Source organism: Lissotriton vulgaris, chromosome 12 (genome assembly GCF_964263255.1).
Source record: "Lissotriton vulgaris chromosome 12, aLisVul1.2, whole genome shotgun sequence".
Taxonomy (NCBI): domain Eukaryota; kingdom Metazoa; phylum Chordata; class Amphibia; order Caudata; family Salamandridae; genus Lissotriton; species Lissotriton vulgaris.
In genome coordinates this window covers 251,720,089-251,744,411 of record NC_141700.1, presented here as the reverse complement: position 1 = coordinate 251,744,411, position 24,323 = coordinate 251,720,089, and the positions used below count along the sequence as shown (strand labels likewise).

At 46.6% G+C, this 24,323-nt stretch overlaps 1 protein-coding gene across 4 annotated transcripts in view; it reads left to right on the top strand.

Moving 5' to 3' along the window:
- Nucleotides 1-24,323, top strand: part of LOC147673885 (uncharacterized) — a 110,344-nt gene that overhangs the window by 2,706 nt on the left and 83,315 nt on the right. The gene's annotated exons all lie outside the window — the stretch shown is intronic.

The window sequence follows — 24,323 nt, the reverse complement described above, 5'->3', positions numbered from 1 at the left end:
CAGCGCTGACGGCATGAGACACTTTAGCACTATGTACGATAAGCTACCTGTAACTGTGCAATATCAGATAGTGCCAAGTTGTCAGGGTGTCCCATTTAGTTTTTCTCTCCATTCATATCCCAAGTAAATGATTTGGGGTGCAACATTTTAACCTAAGAATAATGATTGTTTACTTAGTGCCATACACACACGGGAGGATGGTATCTAGGCACTTGAAAAATGGGTTAAGTTACTAGTTAACACAATGGAATTCATTTTTATCAATCATGACAGTTTTAAAGGTTGAGCTTGCCTTGCCCAGCTATGACCTCATGGCGGGCTAATCTCTTGCCCTGCAATCAGTGCACAAACTGTTCGCCAGCACGGAGTGGTCATAAAACAATTCACCATTTAGAGCTACTAAAAGCATTGCTGATGTTACAGAAGTCTAAGTACACAGTGTAAGTTTATGTTATTACCCAAAAAAGACCATACTGTAGACTTACTAATGATATTGTATACTCTAGACCAGGAGTCTCCAACCTTTTCTGTAATAAGAGCTACTTGTGATCAATGAAAATCATCCTGCGTGACTAATATTATAAATATTGTAATAGTAGTAACATTGGACAAGATTACATTAGTGGCCAGCATTTGCAAGATTGCTGGCAGTGGTTCACCCCAGTTTATCATTCCTGGTTGCAAGCAGTAATCTACAGAATACTTTGTTAACGTGGAATGCCTCGTGGTGAGTAATACATAATAGCCATAGCTGCAAGGTCCCCGGCACGAAGAATATTAGGAATAAGTCTCCTTCGCGCCTCATGATTTATCACTGAAAATATCAGCTTGAAATCTAATTTGTCTCCAAACAGCAGCTGATGAGTTTCTGAAAATACACACATTCTCGTCTTGAATTTTGGTTCACATATGTTAATACCATCTAATTTAGTGGAGTGGGTTGCACTCACAGGACAGCTATATACAGATAGTTGGAGCGCTACCAGTAGCGTGTGAGCTACTCGATGGAGAAGCCTGCTCTAGGCACATCTTTAATAATAAATCCAGGTGCGAGCTGTGTGTGATTGTGTGTTTAAGTGAAATTGTATATTTACGATTCACAGAACTGAATAGGGTAAGGATGTCCCCTTATGTATATATATTTTTTTGTTGCAGATTTTATATAGCGCAGACTTGACCCAAAGGTATTGCAGCGCTTTACATGAGCATCAGTTACGTTACACAAGGGCACATTAATTTTTTTGGTAGGCACGGGGAGATTAAGTGATTTGCCCAGAATCACAGGATGTGGAGTCGACCCCGAGGCTTGAACCTTGGTGTCCAAGTTCCAAGGTCAGCAGTCTAACCGCGAGACCAAATCCTCTCCTCTATATAACAGAGCCAGTGACCGCGGCCGCAGTGCATGGCAAAAGGCTGTTCCCACTGGTTTGTGGTGGCGCTGCGAAGGGTGTGCGCTACTGGAATTGGGTGGGTCTGAGATTGGACACTTCCTGTGGTCATAGGCCAGTCCCTGCAACTAATGCCTTCAGCACACAGCTAAAGGGGTTGAACACATCTGAGAAGTATGAAGGGCACCTTCAACACTCCCAAACATCAAAAGAACTGAACCTATGTTTCCAATAAACACAATTACAAGATATTATGATTAAGTAACAAAACCGAAACTCATGATCTTGGACTGTTATGCTTAGCTGAGCCAGCTATACTCTGAAATTTCTGCCTTAAAAACCATGGTGGGCAACCCACCTACAGTCCCCATGAGCTCAAAATGTTTATGCCAATAAATAATAGGACACAAAAGCACATCATCATTAAAAAGAATCATCTCTCCAAATAAACATTATGCTATCCATAGTGATGTTATTAATGTTAAAGTGATATGTAAAGTCACTTGTGATGTCATCTGTCACTTCAAGGGTAAGGTCAGGAGCATGACATTAAGGGTGAGAGTTATGGTTTGCATAGCAGGGACCTTATGTTTGCTAGAAGTTTTAAAGCTCGTACTACACAGAAAAGAGGTCAAACTGAATTATTTCCCTAATTCACAGTACTGAATTCTTTGAAAGCAATTTACCTTCCCGTAAAAAAGAAAAAAACATAAACACAACATCTCATCTTTCTTTCAGTACTTGTAAAAAAAAAAATACGTGTATACTGAAAGTGCAGCTCTTACACCACTAATCAGCACACCTGACAATCTCATCCTTGACTCAAACATCTACCAATGAATCTGCCCCACTGTGTGAAAATAAACATTGTAGAAACCCTGTCAACAAAAAGTTAAACTGCTGTCCCACGTTGCCTTTTATGTTCTCTTTTCATAGATTTCTTTTTAAATCTGTTCTCTAGAGTCAATGGACTACAAAAGAAAACACATTTTTGGATACTTGTTTTTAAGTTTCTTACAATGTGCTTTGCATTTAAAGTCTGGTTTTATGAGAGTACACGTTGTTACATATAAAAACATATTAAATACTAGCACATTGTCCCCAAGAAAAACACACATTTCTTAAAACACTGACGGGCATAGCTGGTGTTTTAGGCAAGTCATAAATCCTGTATGACGTTCAAATGCTCTATATCCATCCATTGCCCTCTCCCAAGAATTATAAAAATTAATTAGTAGGATGGAACAGTTCGGTGAAACAGTCCATTCCACAATCAAAAGATTAGAAGAGCCTGACTCCAGTTGCTTAAATGACCCCGCTAGATGTAGAGAGAAGAGGAAAATTAAACTCCCCTTCGCTCTCCCCGCCGCACTGGGTGTCGCTGGTACAAAAAAGCTAGCAAAACCATCTAGCCAGGTGTTTACTGAGGTTTCCCAGGATTCTTGAATTGCTATCACATCATAGGAGGAAATGAAATTAATCCATAGCGGGTCTTCCCTCTTCGCTCTCGTGCCTGCAACGTTCCAACTAAGGATTTTGCATAATGCTTTGTCCTCCTCCTGAGTCAATGGACTACAAAAGAAAACACATTTTTGGATGCTTGTTTTTAAGTTTCTTACAATGTGCTTTGCATTTAAAGTCTGGTTTTATGAGAGTACACGTTGTTACATATAAAAACATATTAAATACTAGCACATTGTCCCCAAGAAAAACACACATTTCTTAAAACACTGACGGGCATAGCTGGTGTTTTAGGCAAGTCATAAATCCTGTATGACGTTCAAATGCTCTATATCCATCCATTGCCCTCTCCCAAGAATTATAAAAATTAATTAGTAGGATGGAACAGTTCGGTGAAACAGTCCATTCCACAATCAAAAGATTAGAAGAGCCTGACTCCAGTTGCTTAAATGACCCCGCTAGATGTAGAGAGAAGAGGAAAATTAAACTCCCCTTCGCTCTCCCCGCCGCACTGGGTGTCGCTGGTACAAAAAAGCTAGCAAAACCATCTAGCCAGGTGTTTACTGAGGTTTCCCAGGATTCTTGAATTGCTATCACATCATAGGAGGAAATGAAATTAATCCATAGCGGGTCTTCCCTCTTCGCTCTCGTGCCTGCAACGTTCCAACTAAGGATTTTGCATAATGCTTTGTCCTCCTCCTGAGTCAATGGACTACAAAAGAAAACACATTTTTGGATGCTTGTTTTTAAGTTTCTTACAATGTGCTTTGCATTTAAAGTCTGGTTTTATGAGAGTACACGTTGTTACATATAAAAACATATTAAATACTAGCACATTGTCCCCAAGAAAAACACACATTTCTTAAAACACTGACGGGCATAGCTGGTGTTTTAGGCAAGTCATAAATCCTGTATGACGTTCAAATGCTCTATATACATCCATTGCCCTCTCCCGAGAATTATAAAAATTAATTAGTAGGATGGAACAGTTCGGTGAAACAGTCCATTCCACAATCAAAAGATTAGAAGAGCCTGACTCCAGTTGCTTAAATGACCCCGCTAGATGTAGAGAGAAGAGGAAAATTAAACTCCCCTTCGCTCTCCCCGCCGCACTGGGTGTCGCTGGTACAAAAAAGCTAGCAAAACCATCTAGCCAGGTGCTTACTGAGGTTTCCCAGGATTCTTGAATTGCTATCACATCATAGGAGGAAATGAAATTAATCCATAGCGGGTCTTCTCTCTTCGCTCTCGTGCCTGCAACGTTCCAACTAAGGATTTTGCATAATGCTTTGTCCTCCTCCTGAGTCAATGGACTACAAAAGAAAACACATTTTTGGATGCTTGTTTTTAAGTTTCTTACAATGTGCTTTGCATTTAAAGTCTGGTTTTATGAGAGTACACGTTGTTACATATAAAAACATATTAAATACTAGCACATTGTCCCCAAGAAAAACACACATTTCTTAAAACACTGACGGGCATAGCTGGTGTTTTAGGCAAGTCATAAATCCTGTATGACGTTCAAATGCTCTATATATCTTCCGAAAACCCTTGTAGTTTGCAGTAAATGTCACCAGAATTCTGTGATGGAAAATATGGGGCCCACATTACACAAATATATCATCATAGTCTTTATTTCGGCACAATGGCCATAACAGCGCATATGAGAATCCAGTACATAAAAATGTATAAAATAAATCAATCATTTATGCTAATCTTTCAATTCACAATGTCTTTCATACAAATCTAGCACATTGTAAAAATCCAATGTTGGACAATTTAAAACAATAGCATACTAAAGTTGCCATTTAAAATTTTAAAATAAGAGCAGAACAAAATCCAATCCATCAGTTAAGCATCCTTTTCTGTCAAAGCTTCCACATTTGTATCAATAACGAGAGACAGCAAATCCGATACATTGCCTACTATCGCTTGTTAGTATTTTATACACGGTCCTATGATTCCTAAAGCCCAAGATATGGCAGACTGTTAAAATCCACTCCATTTAACACCTTGATATGTTGAATAGAAAAATACAACACGCTCAGCCGTTTCCCCTACTTGGGGGCTAAAAGGGTAGAACATTTCAGAATCATGGGCGCCATGTTTCCATTTAGCTGTGCAGGAGCAGGTAGGCAAAGTCCACAAGTGAAATTTGATATATAAAGACTTCGCAAGGGGGGGGTTCAATCTCATCCAGGAACGCCTCCAGATGATAATCAACTTTGAACTCCAGAAAGAAGGTAATGAGGGATCCAGGCCTAAGAGGATGTAGAGTTAAGCTGTCAATATAGCGCCAATAGGCACCTTTTAAAAAGTGGCTTTGAGACAGAGATGGTGTCTGCAGGGGAAGACCAGAGATTCTCACACCCAATTTTACCTAGTCGATCTTTGATAGTCCAAAACCAGGTGATCTTGCAGGCACCAGGCTGCCCTAGAACATCTTCTGAGACCAGAGGAATAACATGAGCTCTGGGGCTACCCATAGTCTCGGCCAATATCCCAGCTATGTCATTAATGCGTCTAAGTTCATAGTCTAAACGTAGAAGTATAAGCGGGCTACTGGCTGGTAGATTACTAAAGCTCCTCATACATTGGTTTTCTATTAACTCAATAGCTCCAATATCTTGAAATCCCCAGAGTTCTCCACATGCTGATTTGCCCCTAGGGCCTGACCTTTGTAGATTTCGAAAGCTGGAGTTATCAGGCAAAAATAAAGAGCACTCACAATATTTCTCAAATTTGACTATGTGCTTCTGAACATGGGATGACCAAAAGGTTCTGTGAGCATAAGCCCCAGATAATCAAACACCTGGACACTATCCAGAGCTACGCCGTTAAGAATTGGGTTAGAACAGGATGTTGGACAGGGATTAAAAACCATGTATTTGGTCTTGCCAAGGTTCATCTCCAGTCCCTGCTCCCTGCAGAAAGACCCAAAACAGTCCAGAAGTTTTGGGATCCGCATAGGGGATTTAGACAGCAAAAGGGAATCATCTGCAAACAGTAGGGCCAATATCTTAACCCCAGCAAGACACTCGTCTTCCCCATCACATTTCTCGAGCTGAGATACCAGATCATTAATGTAAAGAAAGAAGAGGTTTGGGGCCAACAAACACCCTTGCCTCACTCCCCGATATACTGGAATTGGATTTGCTAACTCGCCCTGGGGCCCACAACTAACCAGGGTATAATGGTTAGAATCTAATCTAATTATAACTTTTAAAAGATAACTGGGGACCCCCATGTCCGCCTGCACCTCCACAAGGATTCTCTGGGAACAAAGTTGAAGGCACACCGAAGGTCCACAAAGATCACATAAAGGGCTTTCCTTATGATGCAGTTCCGGTGTGGACCACAGGCGCACCCAGTATGTCAAAGGGTTCAGAAGTACTACATGATCGATTCTATTTAGATCAATATGTAGGAGTATAAGGGGAGTTCTTGGGGGCAAATCAAACAATGATTTAATACATTTGTTTTCAGTGTGTGTGAGAAGGGACATTTCAACACAGCCCCAGAGCTCTGCTCCATATATGGCCCCTGCCATAGCAGAGGCCCTATGGAGTTCCAGAGCTGGTGATACTGCGCTGCTGGAGGTGACCTTATATTTCCTGCCTATGGCAGACACCCTTTGGTGTAGGATAGTGCTGCTTTTTCCTACTTGAGGGTCCGGGACAGATTGTCAGCCAGTCTAACGCCCAGACAGGCAAAACATTTTACTCGTTACAGAGGCAACCCCTATAGCATCATCCTACTTCTAAAAAAAGTGTTGAGGGTTCAGCGATATGTATTTGTATTTAGAGGAGTTTACTTCTGGGCCCCTTGCTGAGCAAAAAAGTTGAAAAGCTGCCCTGCAAAGATCGACGGCCAGATGGAGTTCTAGATATGAGAAGCTTGTAGTCAGCAAACATGAGTATTGGGGAACTAATATCTAGAGAGAGAGTACCCCACTGTCACCAGGGAACAGGGTACAGTGACAAACAGTCAAAGGGAAATCTCTGGGTGCACACTTACGTATGGGCTTACTGTAGTTCCATACCTATCTATCTAAGCATTCAACAACCAACTTAGGAGACTAAATTAATATATTCTAATAATGAAAATTTAATTTCCACACTAAAACTAGAACGTTCACAGTCTTTTTAATAAAAACATAAGTATAAGAAGTTTTGCGCAATATAACAAATTAAAATTTCAAAGAAAAATCTTTGAAAAGGTACAATAAAAACAATTAATCATTACAATTCATTACATGTACAAAGAAATTTGAAATAAATCTTAAACATTAAAATCATAATGGACAAATATCACAGGCAGATATAACATTGAGTCATAACAGAAAAACATCAACAACCCCCTACACAATGTGGCTTACTGGTATCTTTGCCACTACTATTTCTTGGATCCAAGAGTCCTTAATTAATGTAGAATTGATGTCAATAGTACCACTTTTGTATACGTATCTATTGCTCACTGGACCCTACTTGGATTCTATATAGGAAAAAAAGTGCGTTGACGCGTTTCGGTGCAGAGAACATAGGATAATGTAGCACCTTCCTCAGGACTGCCGTTTCTTTGGGGTCACCGGCTTCAGAGATTATTGTTTAACACCCTTTCATGTGAGTATGTGGCAGGACACCACTGTAGGTGTAGTACTTTAGTTCGGGTCCTGGCTTCTGATATAGGTTATAATTTTTCCTTTTTACTCTTCTTACTCCATCTGAATGTTTATCTTTAAAATTTATAAAACCTTCCTTGAACGGGCATATAACGGCGTGATTTCACAAGGCGAGAGAACGAGGCAGAAACGCGATCTTCGTACACAACCGAACGTATCCTGTTCACGGACGAAATCACGCCGATATATGCCCGTTCAAGGAAGGTTTTTATAAATTTTAAAGATAAACATTCAGATGGAGTAAGAAGAGTGGAAGTACCCTCTAAAAGAAAGTGGAGAGGTCCCTCAGCTCCTTGCCCAATATTGACAAAAAGATATTTATATCTGGCTAAAGAAGAGTGAAAGTGCCACCACATATCCATAGGGAAGAGAAGAGGCCTCCAACCATACAGCCCTTCAAGAGTAAAAAGGAAAAATTATACCCTATATCAGAAGCCAGGACCCGAACTAAAGTACTACACCTACAGTGGTGTCCTGCCACATACCCACATGAAAGGGTGTTAAACAATAATCTCTGAAGCCGGTGACCCCAAAGAAACGGCAGTCCTGAGGAAGGTGCTACATTATCCTATGTTCTCTGCACCGAAACGCGTCAACTCACTTTTTTCCTATATAGAATCCAAGTAGGGTCCAGTGAGCAATAGATACGTATACAAAAGTGGTACTATTGACATCAATTCTACATTAATTAAGGACTCTTGGATCCAAGAAATAGTAGTGGCAAAGATACCAGTAAGCCACATTGTGTAGGGGGTTGTTGATGTTTTTCTGTTATGACTCAATGTTATATCTGCCTGTGATATTTGTCCATTATGATTTTAATGTTTAAGATTTATTTCAAATTTCTTTGTACATGTAATGAATTGTAATGAATTGTTATGATTAATTGTTTTTATTGTACCTTTTCAAAGATTTTTCTTTGAAATTTTAATTTGTTATATTGCGCAAAACTTTTTATACTTATGTTTTTATTAAAAAGACTGTGAATGTTCTAATTTTAGTGTGGAAATTAAATTTTCATTATTAGAATATATTAATTTAGTCTCCTAAGTTGGTTGTTGAATGCTTAGATAGATAGGTATGGAACTACAGTAAGCCCATACGTAAGTGTGCACCCAGGGATTTCCCTTTGACTATTGGGGAACTAATACCTGCAGATTTCGGGAAGTCATGTCTACACTTAGCCAACCCCTCTACCGTTCTATTAATGTACAGGCTGAACAAGGTGGGGACTAGCATGCATCCGTGCTTAACTCCATGGTTTATTGATATCCTCGATGTGAGGTACCCGCACGAGTTCCACCTGACCTGTGGATATGTGTCAGTGTGTAAGATCTTTAGAATCCTTAGGAGATCTACAGGAATACCATACAATTCAATTACCCTCCAGTGCTGCCCTCAGATCTATGAAGGTGACATAGAGATGGTCCCGCCTTATGGCAATATACTTCAGATTGTTCTGAAGCGCAAGACCTGCTCGAGGATGCTAACTTTGCTTATAAACTCAGCTTGATAATCTGAAAGGATACGGTGATTTAACATCCACAATTGGAGTCTTGCTAGGACCTGCCTGCAAAAACAATTCTGACTGTTGTCAATCAGGTTAATTGGCCTATAGTTGGATGGGATGTCCCTCCTCCCCTTCTTGTAAATAGGAACGATAGTAGCGCCTTTCCAGGAGGGAGGAATCTCCTCCCTTCTCACAGTGGCGTTTCCCAGCAAATTTACATAAGGGACTCATATTTTAAGTTGTGATAGATAAAGATCACCAGAGATGCCATCGGGTCAGGCACCTTCTCCCACCCTCATTAACTTTAAAGCCTACACCGTTCCCGCTAGCCCAAAGCCCAAAGGGGCTCCTGCACTATTTCCGGCCTTGTGTACTGTGTGAACTGCCAGAAGATGGCTGTTCACCTTAATTATGTCATTGGAGCCTCCATCGTTAATCCCGCCCTTGAGTGCTGTGTAATCTAATGCGAGGTCAACAACATCTGGGTTGCATCATTGGACCGCTCCCTATATAACTCTCCAAAATAGGCTACCCATGAGTCCTGTAGAAACACAGCTTCAAGATGGTATTCTATGGTGCAGGAGCCAGCAGCTATCCGCTTCATGAATTCCTTAATCTTCCTATCCTGTTCAGAGTCTGCAAGTTCTTCCCATTGATCTTTCTCCCAGTTCCTTTTAGCTTGGTTCAGGGTAGCCCTGTGCTCTCTTCTAGCATTGCCCTATGCTCACCTTTTTTTTTTTTTTACTACTTCTCCTACTGGGGGGAGGCAGGGCAGCGCTCCAGCTCCTGGACGCCTCCCGCCCTCCCTCACTACTTAAGGCTTGCCGCCCAAGCACATAGCAGATTACTTGTTTTCACCCCGGGGGCATCTCCTTTTCTCTTTGAATATTTAGCGGAAAGCAATACTGCGTGAGTGTGAATTTAAACCTGTATGCATGGTGATTGAATACTAGTGTACAGACGTAATTACGATTGACTCATTTAATATTTGTAAATATTTTAACCGATGCACTTTTAAATCGGGAAAAAGACCTCTTTGCCTGTCCTGACGAGATTCCTTCGTCACAGGGGTCCTGACCTTGCTCTCTCTCCCCCGGCGCAGCCGAGCACAGCGCTCTCGCCGGCTGGGAGAACGCGGAACCGCTATCTTGGGGGGAGGCAGGGTAGCGCTCCAGATCCTGGACTCCTCCCACCCTCCTCCCACCCTCAGACGGAAATGGATAAGAGCAAGGGGCCATCCCACCCGCGCAGCGGGCGCGCCGATGGCGCGGCGAAGGCGCGCCTAAGGCAAGCCCGTCTGCGCCCGTCCGCGCCGGACCCGCGCCTAGCGCCAGACCCCCTGCATCTCGACCCCAATAATCACCTGGACCAGTAATCAACTTATTCATTTAAGACAAGGCGCTTGCAGCCCTGCTACCTGCTGTAATCCCCAATGCCTGGAAACTTCTACTTATTCCTGCTCACGGTGTAAAATCTCTATTCCCGCTTTTAAAAAGCGGATTCTTCATACTTTGAATGTCATGAAATTCCAGCCCCCTGTTACCTTAAAAGCAGCCTTAATAAACTGTAGATCTCTACCTGCTCATGCCTCTGATATTTGGCTGTCGCTGGACATTCATAAATGGGACATATTATTTCTTACAGAAACTTGGCTCAAAGACTCGTCCAAACCGGACATACACCTGGCCATTCCCCCTGGCTATCGACTACTAGGCATTAATCGAGACAACTCCAAATCTGGAGGGGGCCTCGCCTTAATCGTGAAATCCCACCTGATACTGAATATTACAAAAATATCCAACCTTGGGCTTATTGAAGCCATGCACCTCACGATTATGGATTCTGCCATCACTATCTTTGCCGGCATCCTGGTCTACAACCCCCCCCACAGCCACTTCCTCTTCTCTCATCTCCTTGTTGCACTCAATCGCGGACATCTCACTCAAACACTCCTACTTTACAGTGCTGGGAGACTTCAATCTTCATATCGATAATCCCTCTTGTGCACAAGCTTCCTCTCTTCTCGAAACCTTACAAGGACTTACCCTGTCCCAATTAGTTAAAGGCCTCACTCACAAAGCAGGCCACACGCTTGATCTTATCTTTACGAATCATCCCGGTATCTCTTCCCTTCCTCCCCCTCCCCTCACCTGGTCAGACCATTTCCTTCTCCCCATTGTTATCACTATTCCTTCCCCGCCCTCTCCTTCCTCCCTCAACAGAGATAGTGGTCGCAAATGGACCAAAGTTACGTGTGAGTCCATCGATTCTTGTTTTCATTATCAATTCAATCTGTCGGAAAATCTTAATAAGGAAACAGTAAGATATAACTCTGCTCTTACTTCTGCTCTGGATACCATTGCCCCTCTAGCTCCTCTGACCTCTTCCAGATCTCGCCCCTCCGCCCCCTGGTTCTCCCCCATGCTACGTGAGTAAAAGAGTAGGTGCAAACAGCTGGAACGCAAATGGCGCCAGGCCTATGACCCCATTACCAAATTGGCCTACAAAACAGCCCTGAACAAGTTCCAAAAACTCAAACGTTCCTCGATTTAGAGCTCACTTCTCAAAACTCATTCAACAGGCGGAGAATTCCTCTAAAACTCTCTTCACAATTGCGAAGGATTTTGTGAATCCTCCTGCCTTGAAAACCCAGTGCGTTCCCACTCAAGATCTTTGCAATGGACTCTCTGATTTTTTTCAGGAAAAAATCATTAAACTATCTTCCTCCTTTGACTCCGTCTTACCTAGCCTTCAGTCAGATGTTTCACATCTCCAACATTGCTCCTTTAATTCTTTCAGTGAGCTAACGCCAGATTCAGCGCTGACACTTTTAATTAAGGTCAAGTCAGGCTCGCCATTAGACCCAGTCCCTGCCAAAGTGATGGGTAATCTTGCCCCTGTTTTAATCAACCCTCTCCTTTCCATCTGGAACTCTTCCTTGACCCGTGGTCAATTTCCTTTAGTCTGGAAACAGGCTAGGTTGCTTCCCATCCTGAAGAAACCAGATGCGGACCCCTCACAATTCAGCAACTATCGACCCATTTCGCTTTTGCCAAAACCTGCCAAAGAGCTGGAGAAAGTAGTTCAGAAACAACTGGCCCAGTATTTAGAAACAAATCAGTTGCTGCACGATTCTCAGTCCGGTTTTAGAACCGGCTACAGCACCGAGACTGTGCTGCTGGAAGTATCCGAGACTATTCGGGAATCAGTGGACAGGGGCGAGGAGGCCATGCTGGTCCTCCTCGACCTGTCCGCTGCATTCGACACTGTGTCACATGACATACTTGTAACTCGTCTACAACAGTTGGGGATTGGTGGCACAGCCCTGGCATGGATTAAATCCTTTCTTTCCGGACGGTCCCAAAGGGTACTGCTGCACCCATTTGAATCAGAGGAAAAACCCCTTATGCGCGGTGTGCCTCAGGGCTCCGCCTTAAGCCCTCTATTGTTTAACGCATATTTGGGCCCGCTTGCCAGGGTAGTTGAGTCTTGGGGGGTCAGGGTGGTCTCATATGCTGATGATACTCCGCTTGTTTTTTCATTCAGTGACCACTCTGACTCCCATTTCTCCAACTTTCGAAACTGCCTTGGCAATATCTGCGCATGAATGGCTGCCAACCATCTGGCCCTAAATACGGATAAAACTGAGGTACTTTTTTTTAGCCAGAAATCTGCTCCCCCTGCCACCTTATGGTGGCCTACCGTCCTGAATCCCCCGCCCAATCCAGTGCAGTCAGCCCGCAACCTTGGCTTCCTATTTGATAACACCTTGTCTTGTAAAGCTCAGGTCAACAAAGTTACTGCGGCCTGTTTCTATAAGCTGCGTATGATCAGGAAGATTTTTCCCTATCTCCCCCAGACATCCCGCAAAAAGGTTGTCCAGGCACTCATTACGGCACATCTTGATTACGCCAACAGCCTATATGCCGGCGCCCCCATGATCTTATAGACCGATTGCAAATCGTTCAGAACGCGGCAGCAAGGCTTATTGGAAACATCCCTACCCGCAACTCGGTCAGAGCTTATCGGGATGTGCTACACTGGCTTCCCATCGCCCGACGTATTGAGTTCAAAATCCTGATCCTTGCCTTCCGGGCTATTCATGGAATTGGCCAGGCCTATCTGAGCAAAAGACTCAAGATATCATCTTCAGTAAGACTTCTGAGATCAAACAGCCTTCGCTTACTGACGGTTCCCAGATTTAGGCTTACCGGAAGTGGCGGCAGAACGTTCACCGTTACAGCAGCCAAGTACTGGAACAGCCTACCTCTGGACCTTAGGTTCATTGAGTCTGAGCAAATCTTCCGACGCAAACGAAAAACCTGGCTGTTCACCAAACGCTGATTAGGTGTGCCTCTGCAGCCCCTGGTTTTTGGATGGTTTTGAACCAGGCAACCCTCTCTAGTGATTAACCTGTAATCTTAGCACCGGGACACCCCCGCCGGGGGTAGCCACGCGCTTTATAAGCTTCTTAAATAAATAAATAAATACTATTGGGCTCCTTTCGCCCTTCCAATTGTTACTAGGAGAGGAGGCTCGTGGTTGTCTCATAAGACAAATGTCCTTTGGCTATTACAAGCGAGTCAGATTTAAGACACTGATGAGCACCTTTAAAGTCTTTTGTAATGTTCATAGGATTTACAGGCTAGGGAGATTGCACTACTTCTCCCCTATCATCAAGAACTCTAATTTGCCTGCTATTTTTGGGAGGTCTTGTCTGCAAGACTGGTATAAAGTCGGTATTCTAAAATTGGGCGACCTAACTACTTCCGAAGGATTTAAATCATTTGCTGATCTTCAAAGCAAATATGGATTGTGAGATCAAAATGCTTTTAAGCATATCGCTATTCGCGACTTCCTGTCTGGAAAAGCTGGTGGGCCTGTCGGGTTTGCGAAAATAGATCTTATCAACAAATTAAGGGCCCCAGTTCCACCTCGGATTGGCTCTATTTATTCTGCACTGAATAGCTAAACTCCTAATGACATGCCTAGAATAGCAGACAAATGGCAATCAAAGTTGGAGGACCCGCACAGTACATTCTATAATGCTTGAAAACTTGCCCAGAGTGATCTGCTGTCGGCCAAATTACAGGCGCAATATTTTAAAAACATTTTCTTTCTATATATTAATCCTAGCAGAGTCGCCAAATGGTGAACAGGAAAGGGGATGCTGTATCCTAGGTGCTCATAGTTTTGTGTAGATGCAGTACACATGTTTGCCACCTGCCCGAAACTTACTCCACTTCTTGTTAAAATACAGGACTTCCTTGGGAGGGTTATGTCCCAGGTCATAGAACTGACCCCTACGTCTGTCTTATTAGGGACCTAAGATGAGGTCAGCAGAAAGAAGGGCGGGGCACTCATGTTTGTGGCAATGACTGTGTGGAGGATCTGCATAGCCTCAGCATGGGTAGATGCAGATCCTCCTCTATTTTCCAAATGGCTAGCTAGATTAGTTGCGACCTATCATCTTGAGAAGGCTATCTACGGCAAAAAAGGCCGTAAGGGGCAAAGGAAGGGGCTAGACATTTGGGAACCCCTAACTATCTGGCTGGATCAAACTGGTCCATAGGGCTAATTAGTCCAATTGGCAACTTAAGGGTCTCTCTCCCTAATTGGTGCATGTTAAATCATGGTAGTTTAGGATTAAGCCACATCTTTTTCCTATCTTATTTGGTTTTATGCAACTCTTTTTTTTGCCTATCCAATATATAACCTGTTTTGTTACTTTTGTATGTCCTTTATTCGTATTGTTGTATAAGGGGGGAGTTCTGGAGGCTTTTTGATATTGCCTTACCGCTGTAGTATTACTTTGGAAAAAACAAAACAAAAACAAAAGTGATTATCATTTGATCTGGGGCCTACCTCTAGGTCGATCATGAAAGACCAAAGTGTACTACCCAAAAAGATATAATCAATGTTACTTTTACACAGGTCTCTCTTGAAGGTTGATCGTGGGGGCGGCAAGTCAGAAGGGGCAGAGCCATTCACAACCTTCAACCCATGTGTTTGTAATAAATCGACAAGTTGAGCAGAAACCTTAGGCTGCCTGATTTTGGCATTAGATGAGACAGAAGACATTGATTGGGGTCGCATATTAGATCTCTCTGGTACAGGGTCGAAGGGCTAGAAGGAATTTGTGTATTAGTCTCCTGCAATTATTTTGAGGTGACTGTGCTGCAACTGCTTAATGGTGTCCAAAAGACAATCTTTGTAAGTTTTTTTTTTTCACAACAATTTTATTGATAAAGATGAGTATATGAAATAGAGTGGCCCCCCACAGTCAGGATTGTACCACCAAACATACCGATACAATCATAAAATAGGACTAAGTGTCCAGTCGAGGAACCAATGCAATCCAAGGATACAAAGAAACATTTTCCCCTTCTTTATCTTTTCAGTTACCTACCAACCCAACTCCCAGAACCCTCCCCTGGATCCCACCCTAATCCCATGCATGTGTGTACGTACAGTGTCGATGTAAATTCCTGATGTGGCAATTGCGTGTGTGGGGAAACGGGGTCGCTGGGCCATATGGGGCTAAAGGTCTTCCTCCTGTTCTGCCGGGGGGTACAGTGTCAAGCCCCTGTAGTCCGCCCACCTCTTCCATACCTTAAAGTGCTTACGGGGGCATCCCCGAGCTTCAAAGATCGGTCTCTCCAGACCCATACAGAAGTCTATGCCAGCCTTCCATGCACTCAGGGGGGGGGGGCCTCACATCCTTCCATGCTCGGGCCAGGTTTCTTTTGGCCACCACTAGCCCCAGGAGGAGCAGGTGCCTCTTGTAGATATTGCCACCAACCCCCTCTAGGATGTGCAGTAGGCCCAAACGGTGAGTATGGGGGAGGGTCCAACCCAGCACCTCCGATAGGCAGCCCCACACACCCCTCCAGAAGCCAACCAGTCTGGGGCACGACCATACTGTGTGGAGCAACGTACCCATCTCCACCCCACACCGCAGACACTCCGGGGACTCAATCAGTCCTGCCTTCCACAGACGCTCACGTGTATAGTAGGCTCTATGAAGAATTTTGAATTGTATGAGTCGAAATCGTATTGCAATAGCCGCTCCCCTCGGGGATTCCAAGGCCTCTCGCCAATCATCTTCATCTAACTGACCGATGTCGACCTCCCAGGCCGCCTTTAGCGGAAGAAGGGTGGAGGAGCAATGGGTGACCATTGTCTGGTAGATGCGTGAAACTTTTTTATCCCCAAGATCGCCCATGAAGACCTTTGCTTCGATCGGGCTAAATTCGGGGAGTGAGTCAAGGTTGGTAAGACTGGGCATCAGTGCATGCCGGAATTGTAGGTATCGAAAAAATTGAGATTGGGGCATATCGAATTCGGTACGAAGGGCCAGGAAAGATTTGAGCGTCGTGCCGGACAGCACATGGCCTAGTTGCGAGATACCGATCGCGTCCCAGCCATCGAAGCCCGATAGCTTAGACAGTTCGGGCAGCATGCCGTTACGCCACAGGGGCATTTCCGCGGTCAGTCTGCCCCACCAGCCCATGCGACGCAAGGCCTGTCGCCACACCGCAAAAACAAGTCGAGTAACCCTCGGCAGCGAGCGACGCAGTCGGGGTGAGTAGAGGATGGTGTGGAGCGAGTTATCGCCCATCAAAGCACGTTCCAGGGCATAGGCTGGATCTCCACCATCGCCATACCACCATTCATAAAGAATGAGAAGATGCGCGGCTTGATAATACGACTGCAAATCCGAAGTGGCCAGGCCCCCACAGTAGGTGGACAAAAAACATGTACGTAGCGCCACTCTGGCGGCACCTCCAGCCCAAAGAAAGCGGCCCAGCACAGAGTTGACCTGCCTAAACCATTGAGGTGGGATAGGATACGGATGGTTCTGCAGCTGGTATAATAGGCGCGGTAGCGCCACCATTTTGAAAATAGCGGATCGGCCAAAGATTGACAGGGGCATCCGAGACCAAGTTTTAACATCTGTCTGTACCCGTTCCCAGACTGGTATTAGATTACGGTCCCAAGCAGTGTCCGCAGAGTCCGAGAGAAACACTCCTAGGTATTTCAGACCGGTCGTAGCCACTCGCAACCCTGAAGCCCAGGGGTCCGTCACCGTGCCTCCTTCCAGTACCCACAGTGTGGATTTATGTAGGTTCAGATATAGGCCTGAAGCCTCCCCAAACTGTTGCATAACCTCTAGGACACGCGGGCCCGAGCGCTGCAAGTCGGTAAGGAAGAAGAGGACATCGTCCGCGTATAACGCAATTTTATCTGACAGGGTGGCAGTCCACTGAAAGCCCCGTATCAGCGCATCCTGGCGCACTCTGGCAGCTAGGGGCTCCATGGCCAGTGCAAATAAATAGGGGGAAAGAGGGCATCCTTGTCTGGTCCCGCGGCCAATGTGGAACATCTCCGACACTGCCCCGGCGACCCGCACCAAGGCCGTGATGTCTGTATAAAGGAGTTTGACGTATGACAGGAAGACCGGGCCCAGGTTGAGACAACGCAGTAATGCAAATAGGTACGACCAGCTTACAGAGTCGAAGGCCTTGTTGATGTCGGCCAGCAACAGCGCCGCCTGGTCCCCCAAGGCCCCAACAGCGTCGATCGCCGCCTGTGCGCGACGGATATTATGCCGCGTTGCTCTGTGAGGCATAAAACCTGCTTGGTCAGGATGGACCAAGTCCGTGATATGTGGAGCTAACCGGTTCGCCAGGGCCTTGGCTAAGATCTTGGCTTCAACATTAATTAATGAGATGGGTCTATACGAGTCATGGCTATCCGGGGGTCTGCCCGGCTTCAAAAAGACCACTATTTCCGCATGGCGCCAGTCTGGGGGCAATACCCCTCGTGTACGTGCCACCTCAAGCACCCGGCGATAATGAGATCCAAGCTGTACATGAAATTTCTTGAAAAATTCACACGGGTATCCATTTGGGCCAGGGGCCTTACCAGTATTTAGTTGCCCCAGTGCGTCTCCCAGCTCCTCAGCTGTGAGGGGTGCATCCAGGGCCGTCTTGGTCTCATCAGATATCGGCACAGGCGGCAACTCTGCGAGAAATCGAGCCAAGTCGCCTTCAGGCAATTGGTCGCGTGGAGCGTATTGGGCTGTATAGTACGTGGCGAAGCTCGCCGCCAATTCGTGTGGGTCGGTCAGGACCTCTCCATCGCCATTCGTGAGACCTGGCAGCAGGAGGGGTTGGAAGTTGTGTTGGCACAGTCTATGTCCCCCCATTGGTATACCCTACTTCTGGTGGCCAGCCATGCCTGTTTGGCTTCATCCATCAAGAGGGACCCGTAAGTTTGCTGTGCCTGCAGAAGCAGACGTATCCCGACTTCATCACCTCCCTCGCGGCTTTCCTGCTCCAGGGTCGCTACTCGCGCAGCTGCCTCCGTAGTCTGCTCTCGACGCTTCCGACGGGCCGCCGAGCACCATGCGATATCTACTCCCCATATGGTAGGCTTCATGGCCTCCCACACCACTCCTACATCAACACCCTCTACCAGGTTTTCTCGCCAGTAATGGTCAATGGTTTCTCGCAAGTGTTTAGTATATGCCGGTTGCAGGAGATGCCACGAGGACATCCTCCATCTAAACGGCTGCCTTCTCCGGAGGAGTTCCACTCTAACTGAGACGGGGGAGTGGTCGGACAGGCCCCTCGGCAAGATGTCAGCGCCCTGCACCCTATACAAACATTCCCTAGGCACAAACACACAATCTAGCCTCGAGAATGAGCCGTGTACAGCTGAAACATAAGTATATTCTCGGGCTGTGGGGTGCATATGTCGCCAGGTATCTACCCAGCCCAATCCCTCACTCATTGCATACAATCTTGTGGGCGAAGGGGAAGGGGGGGGGGGGGATCTCGGTCTCCTCTTGGCGCCTTCGGTGATCCACACATATATCCATCACATCGTTCCAATCTCCCCCAATCACTGCCAGCGATCCGGAGATGTCTTCCAACACTGCAAACAACCTCTCGGCCAGGGCCCATTGTAGGGGGGGGGGGCGTAAACACTGCCAAACACCACAGATTCCGTGCCCACCATGCCCTTAACAAACAGGTAGCGACCCTGGGGATCCACCCACTGCTTCTCATGGACGTACGCCACCCTGCGGTGAATCAATATGGCTACTCCCCTGGATCCCCTGGAAAATCCCTCATGGAAAACCTGCTGATAACCAAATCTCTGTAGGCCCAGAGTCTTTGTGCCCATCATGTGGGTTTCCTGAAGCAAGAGTACATCTGCAACTTCTTTTTTCCCCCAGCGTAACACAGCCCCGCGTTTAATTTTGTCCAATAAACCCCTGACATTCCACGTAATCACCCGCATAGAGTCTTCAGGGAGTCTATGAGTCGATTCAGCCATGATCCACTAGGATCCACCATACGAACCCTCCATTCCCGCGCCACCCACCACACACCACATGGAACATTATTGCGACACACACATGCATACTACTGCCTACCCCATAAAAAACCACCCCAACTCCACAGTCCCACAGCCCCAAACAGTCCCTGTCCCCAACTCAGCGGCCACAATCCCGACCGCCCACGTCACGCCTCCCCCTGCCCTATACCTCAATGAACTATGAAGTACCTGTCGCGGCATGGGTGGTCTCGAGACCAAAACACAAGGCCCGGGCCCACCCATACCAATGGATCCCAACATCCCCAAAAAGGAACAGTAAGCTTACCCCCCCTCCCTCAGTGTCCCTCTCTCTAAAGGGAGAGTGGTAGCCTCTATCACGTAGTCCCCGAACCCCCACCCCACAACCCTATCCACGATCAGGAGACAGAAGCAGTACTGTCCCAGGGCAGCAACATTGCCAGGCAACCAATGAGTCTCAGACGACCTGGTGAGCCCGACCAGAAGTCACAGCATTAACAGCAGAAGAGGGAGTCAAGGCCCCGGAGTCTTCAGTGCTCTGTTCCAGATTGTTCCGAATCCTCGGTTCTACCACTGGTCTGTGTGCCATCGACCGAGGCCGCGCGTCTGCGCGATTTGGAGCGCTTGGTACGACCCTTCTTCGTCGTCTGGTCTCTCTGTGCCCGTGGTGATCCTTCAGGAGAGCCCGGATTGAGCCCTGGTTGAGAATTCGGTCTGAGCCGCACCGTTTCATCTGTCCATTTGAAGAGGTCCTCCGGTGTATCAAAGAACAGTGTCTGTGATTGGAAGATCACCCTTAGGCGCGCCGGGTACAACAGGGAATACTGGAGCTTAAGGCCTCTCAACTTTGCTTTGGCGGCCATGAAAGAATGACGCTGCTGTTGCACAAGTTTAGTATAGTCAGGGAAAATCATGATCTTACTGTTTTCATAAAGGAGGGCTTCCTTGGTTCTAGCCTCCCTCAATATGGCGTCCCTGTCATGATAATTCAGCAGTCTAGCGATCACCGCCCTAGGCCGTTCGCCCTCAGGTGGCCTTTGCGTCAAGGCGCGGTGCGCTCTTTCAATAATGAAGCAAGCAGATAGCGTCCCTGGGGGCATCCATGACTCCAGCCACCGTGTGAGGAATTGTTCCATGTTGCCTTTTTCACAGCGCTCCGGAAAGCCAATAAAGCGGAGGTTGTTGCGGCGTGCCCGCCCTTCGGCATCCTCCACACGGAGCGCCGTGTTCCGCTGCGCAGATTCCATCGCCGCCATTTTCTTTTTAAGGGTATTCACGTCTTCTTCTACCACCGATACCCTGGATTCGGTTTCGGTGATTCGCGCCACGGCATTTCTCAGGTCCTGGCGTAATAGGGTCACATCCGCGCCAACCGCCCCTATCTTGGCGTCTAGCATGTCCCTTGACTGGGTGATGGCCGCCATAAGGGCTGCATTGTCTGGCCCCCATCCAGGTGGAGCACCCCCCGACGGTCCAGGGCCCCCACTGGGCCCCGTGAATTTATCAATAGTCACTTGCTTGGTGGGGCCGCCGCCTCCTCTGGTCATGACTGCCAAGGGTATAAGGGCCCCAAGATGAAATGAAGGTGTGGGACCCCGACCGCCCTCGTTGAAGTCTATCCAATATAATGGGAGGGGGGGAAAAACAATGTTCGGTCTCTGGCCCCCGGGCGGGTCCTGGCGGGTTCGTTCTGGTATGGCCCAATGTCACGGTCAGTGTGGGGCCGTCCTCAGTGACCGCCAACGAGCAGGGTCTCCCACGACCAGCAACCCTCCCCTGGAAAGGTGGATAGTCCAAGTGTACCCTGCGCCACAGCGCCGGCGTCTCCTCCGGTCCGGGGGGGTCAGGGGGAGGGTCACTACTCACTGTTGCCGCCAGTCGTCCCGCAGGTCATCCGTGTCTCGGGCCCTCCACCGCCGGGCGGGGGCATCAGGGCGTCCGACCCCTTCCGAGCCTGCAGGCCCCTGGCAGACGCGGGGCCGCGAAAATCGAGGTCCCGGCTGCGCCTGGGCCACCATGCCGTTCCGGCTGTCCCCGGTCGTCTGCTGCCCCTGTGTCTCCTCTTGATGCAGCTGGGCCCTGGAAGAGGAATCACGCACACTCCTTCGCGTCCTCGGCGCCCCGGATCGCTGAGCGTCGTGGCCGCCACTAGGCCAGGCGACGTACTGCACGGCTCCCCGGCCGGGGAGCACCAAAATCGAGGCCCCGGCTGCTCCTCAGCCCTCCAGGCCGCACCTCGCGCCTCGCAGCTCAGTCCGGTTTTGGAGCGCGGGACCACCGCTGAGCACACCGGAGGGTCCCTGGCACTCCTGGCAACCTTCGCCCCGCTTTGGTTGTGGGTTTTCGGGGTCAGAGACCAGGATAAATAGACGGATTAATGGCGGGCCGGCAGGAGCTCTAGCAAGCTGCGACCGCCATCTCCGCTTGCGTAGCCACGCCCCCCCCAATCTTTGTAAGTTTGGTGGAACAATAGTTAGATGTTTATAATAGCAATATGCCTGCCCCTGGAGCAGTGCCTGTTTTAATAACTGTGCTCAACAGATCTCTGCACTTGGCCGGAATTCTCTTTATTGTGGCAAAGAAGTTCACCCTCAACCAAATCACCAGCCCTCAAGACGCTCTCCCAGCAGGTGATGGTAAAGCATTATAAGTGAATGAAAAGTACCCTGATTTAAAGACCGGCCCTATCACCCACATCTCCTGTTATAGGATGATATTATGTTGGACTATGAATGTTCCCTATTCAGGATGCCAAAGCTTTGATCTGACCCATGCTACTTTCCAGGACAACAATTTTAATCTATAATTTAAACGCAAATTCGCCCCAGGTTTATGCACTAATTGGTTGGTACTCCGTCTCGTTTGTTCCTGGGGGAATTTGGATATGTTTAGGGATGTTCCTAAGTTGTCACAATGACTATGCAAGTTAATTGAGGTCTCAATCATTGGAATGCTTGGTGAAAGTGAATGTTTTGCCATTCAAAGTGTGGCAACCCCACTCTGGCTTACTATCAGTTAGTCAGTATCAGAAAGGTTGACTACGTGGGCCCCTGGAAGAGCAGCCGCTTGTGAATGGGTTGATGGATTCAGAGTCCAAGCAGTTTTTAGGGCTTAGTGAATTTGGGGTGTTTACCATATGCCTTATGTGTGAGCCTCTAGAGGTTCTGAATCTGTGCTCTAGTGCTATCAGACCTTCTACGAGCTCACGCTTTACCAGCATCAAACCAATATAGTTGAATTTTAAATGCTCATTGCTTAATCGAGTGGCCTTTAGTATATCCTCTCTGATAACTGATCTGCAACCTCTCACTTTTCTAAGCCAGTGTATGACTTTGTTTGTTAGTGAGTCATGTTATTCTCTACTGCTGTGGTACTCATAGTACGGCCCGCAGGCCTTCATTGGCGGCCCACAGACCTTGCCTTGCCATTTCTACCTTTCCAGTGAGGCTGGCAGTAAACACAGAAGATGACCGCAGAAGCATACGTAGTGAATGCGTACATATTAGATAGGTATTCACTACCTATGCTCCTGCGGAAATCTTCTGTGTTTACTGCTAGCCTCCTAGCGCTTTCACTGCTGACTTTTAACCAGCATTTTGAGAAGCTTCATGTTTGGACAGAGCCAGATAGAGGCAGAGTCAAATAGAGACAGATGGAGACAGAGACAGAAAGAGACAGACAGAAAAAACAGAGACAGGCACAGACAGGCAGAGTCAGACAGACAGAGCCAGAGAGAGCCAGATAGAGACAGAGGCATATAGAGACAGAGACAAATACAGATAGAGACAAAGACAGACAGAGGCAGATGGAGACAGATGGAGACAGATGGAGACAGACGGAGACAGATGGAGACATATAGAGACATATAGAGACATATAGAGACAGAAAGAGATAGATGGATAGAGAGCGAGAGAGAGAGAGAGAGAGAGCGAGAGAGAGAGAGAGTGAAAGAGAGATAGATATAGAGAGAGATATAGAGAGAGAGATATAGAGAAAGGGATATAGAGAGAGATATAGAGAGAGAGATATATATAGAGAGAGATAGAGAGATAGATAGAGGGATAGATAGATAGAGGGATAGATAGAGGGATAGATAGATAAAGATAGATAGTGGATAGAGCGACAGAGAGAGGTAGAGGGAGAGCTAGAGAGATAGATAGAGAGCGATAGATAGATAGAGAGACATAGATAGATGTGTGTATGCTGGGTCTGGTGGCTCAGTGGACTAATGCGTCTGTTGCAGGGGCCTGTGTTCAACCTCATGGTCACAGGTTTTTTGTTTTTTTTGCTCTAGTATGACCCCGCCCCCACCGGCGTGGCCCTCTGTCCACAAACCACACTGTAAATTTGGCCCCCTCGAGAAAGTTTGTGAGCACCCATGCTCTACTACCTCAAGGGAGTTTTGGGATGTTAATCATAAATATATTGTGTTCCTTTTTAACAGCTACTCCGGGCCGTGTTCGAATACTTATTGGATTTAAAATTTTAGCACCATGTGGCCCCTTATCCTAAAAGAAAAAAGGCACCGGGAGATGATGTTCAAGGGGCCAATATCGGCTTAGTGAGGGGTACATGAACCCCCCTCACCCACAATATATGCAGGGCCCTGGGGTATGGGGTCCCCAGGGCCAAGATCGGCCCATAGAGGCTGGGGCAACCCCTCGGAAATTCAGCAAAATATCAAGGGTTACCGGGACATTATAATTAGGTTTAGATTCTACACTCACAAAACCATAGAAATTACACAGTTATAGGGGCACATGCATCAATCCCGCATTTTGAGAATTCTAAATAGCGAATTTTACAGATTCCGTATTTAGAAATCGCAAAATGCAATGCATGAAGTATTCGCAAAAAATATGCGATTCTTAAAAATTCCTTAATTGCAAGTCGCTAATTGCGAGTCGCTATTAAG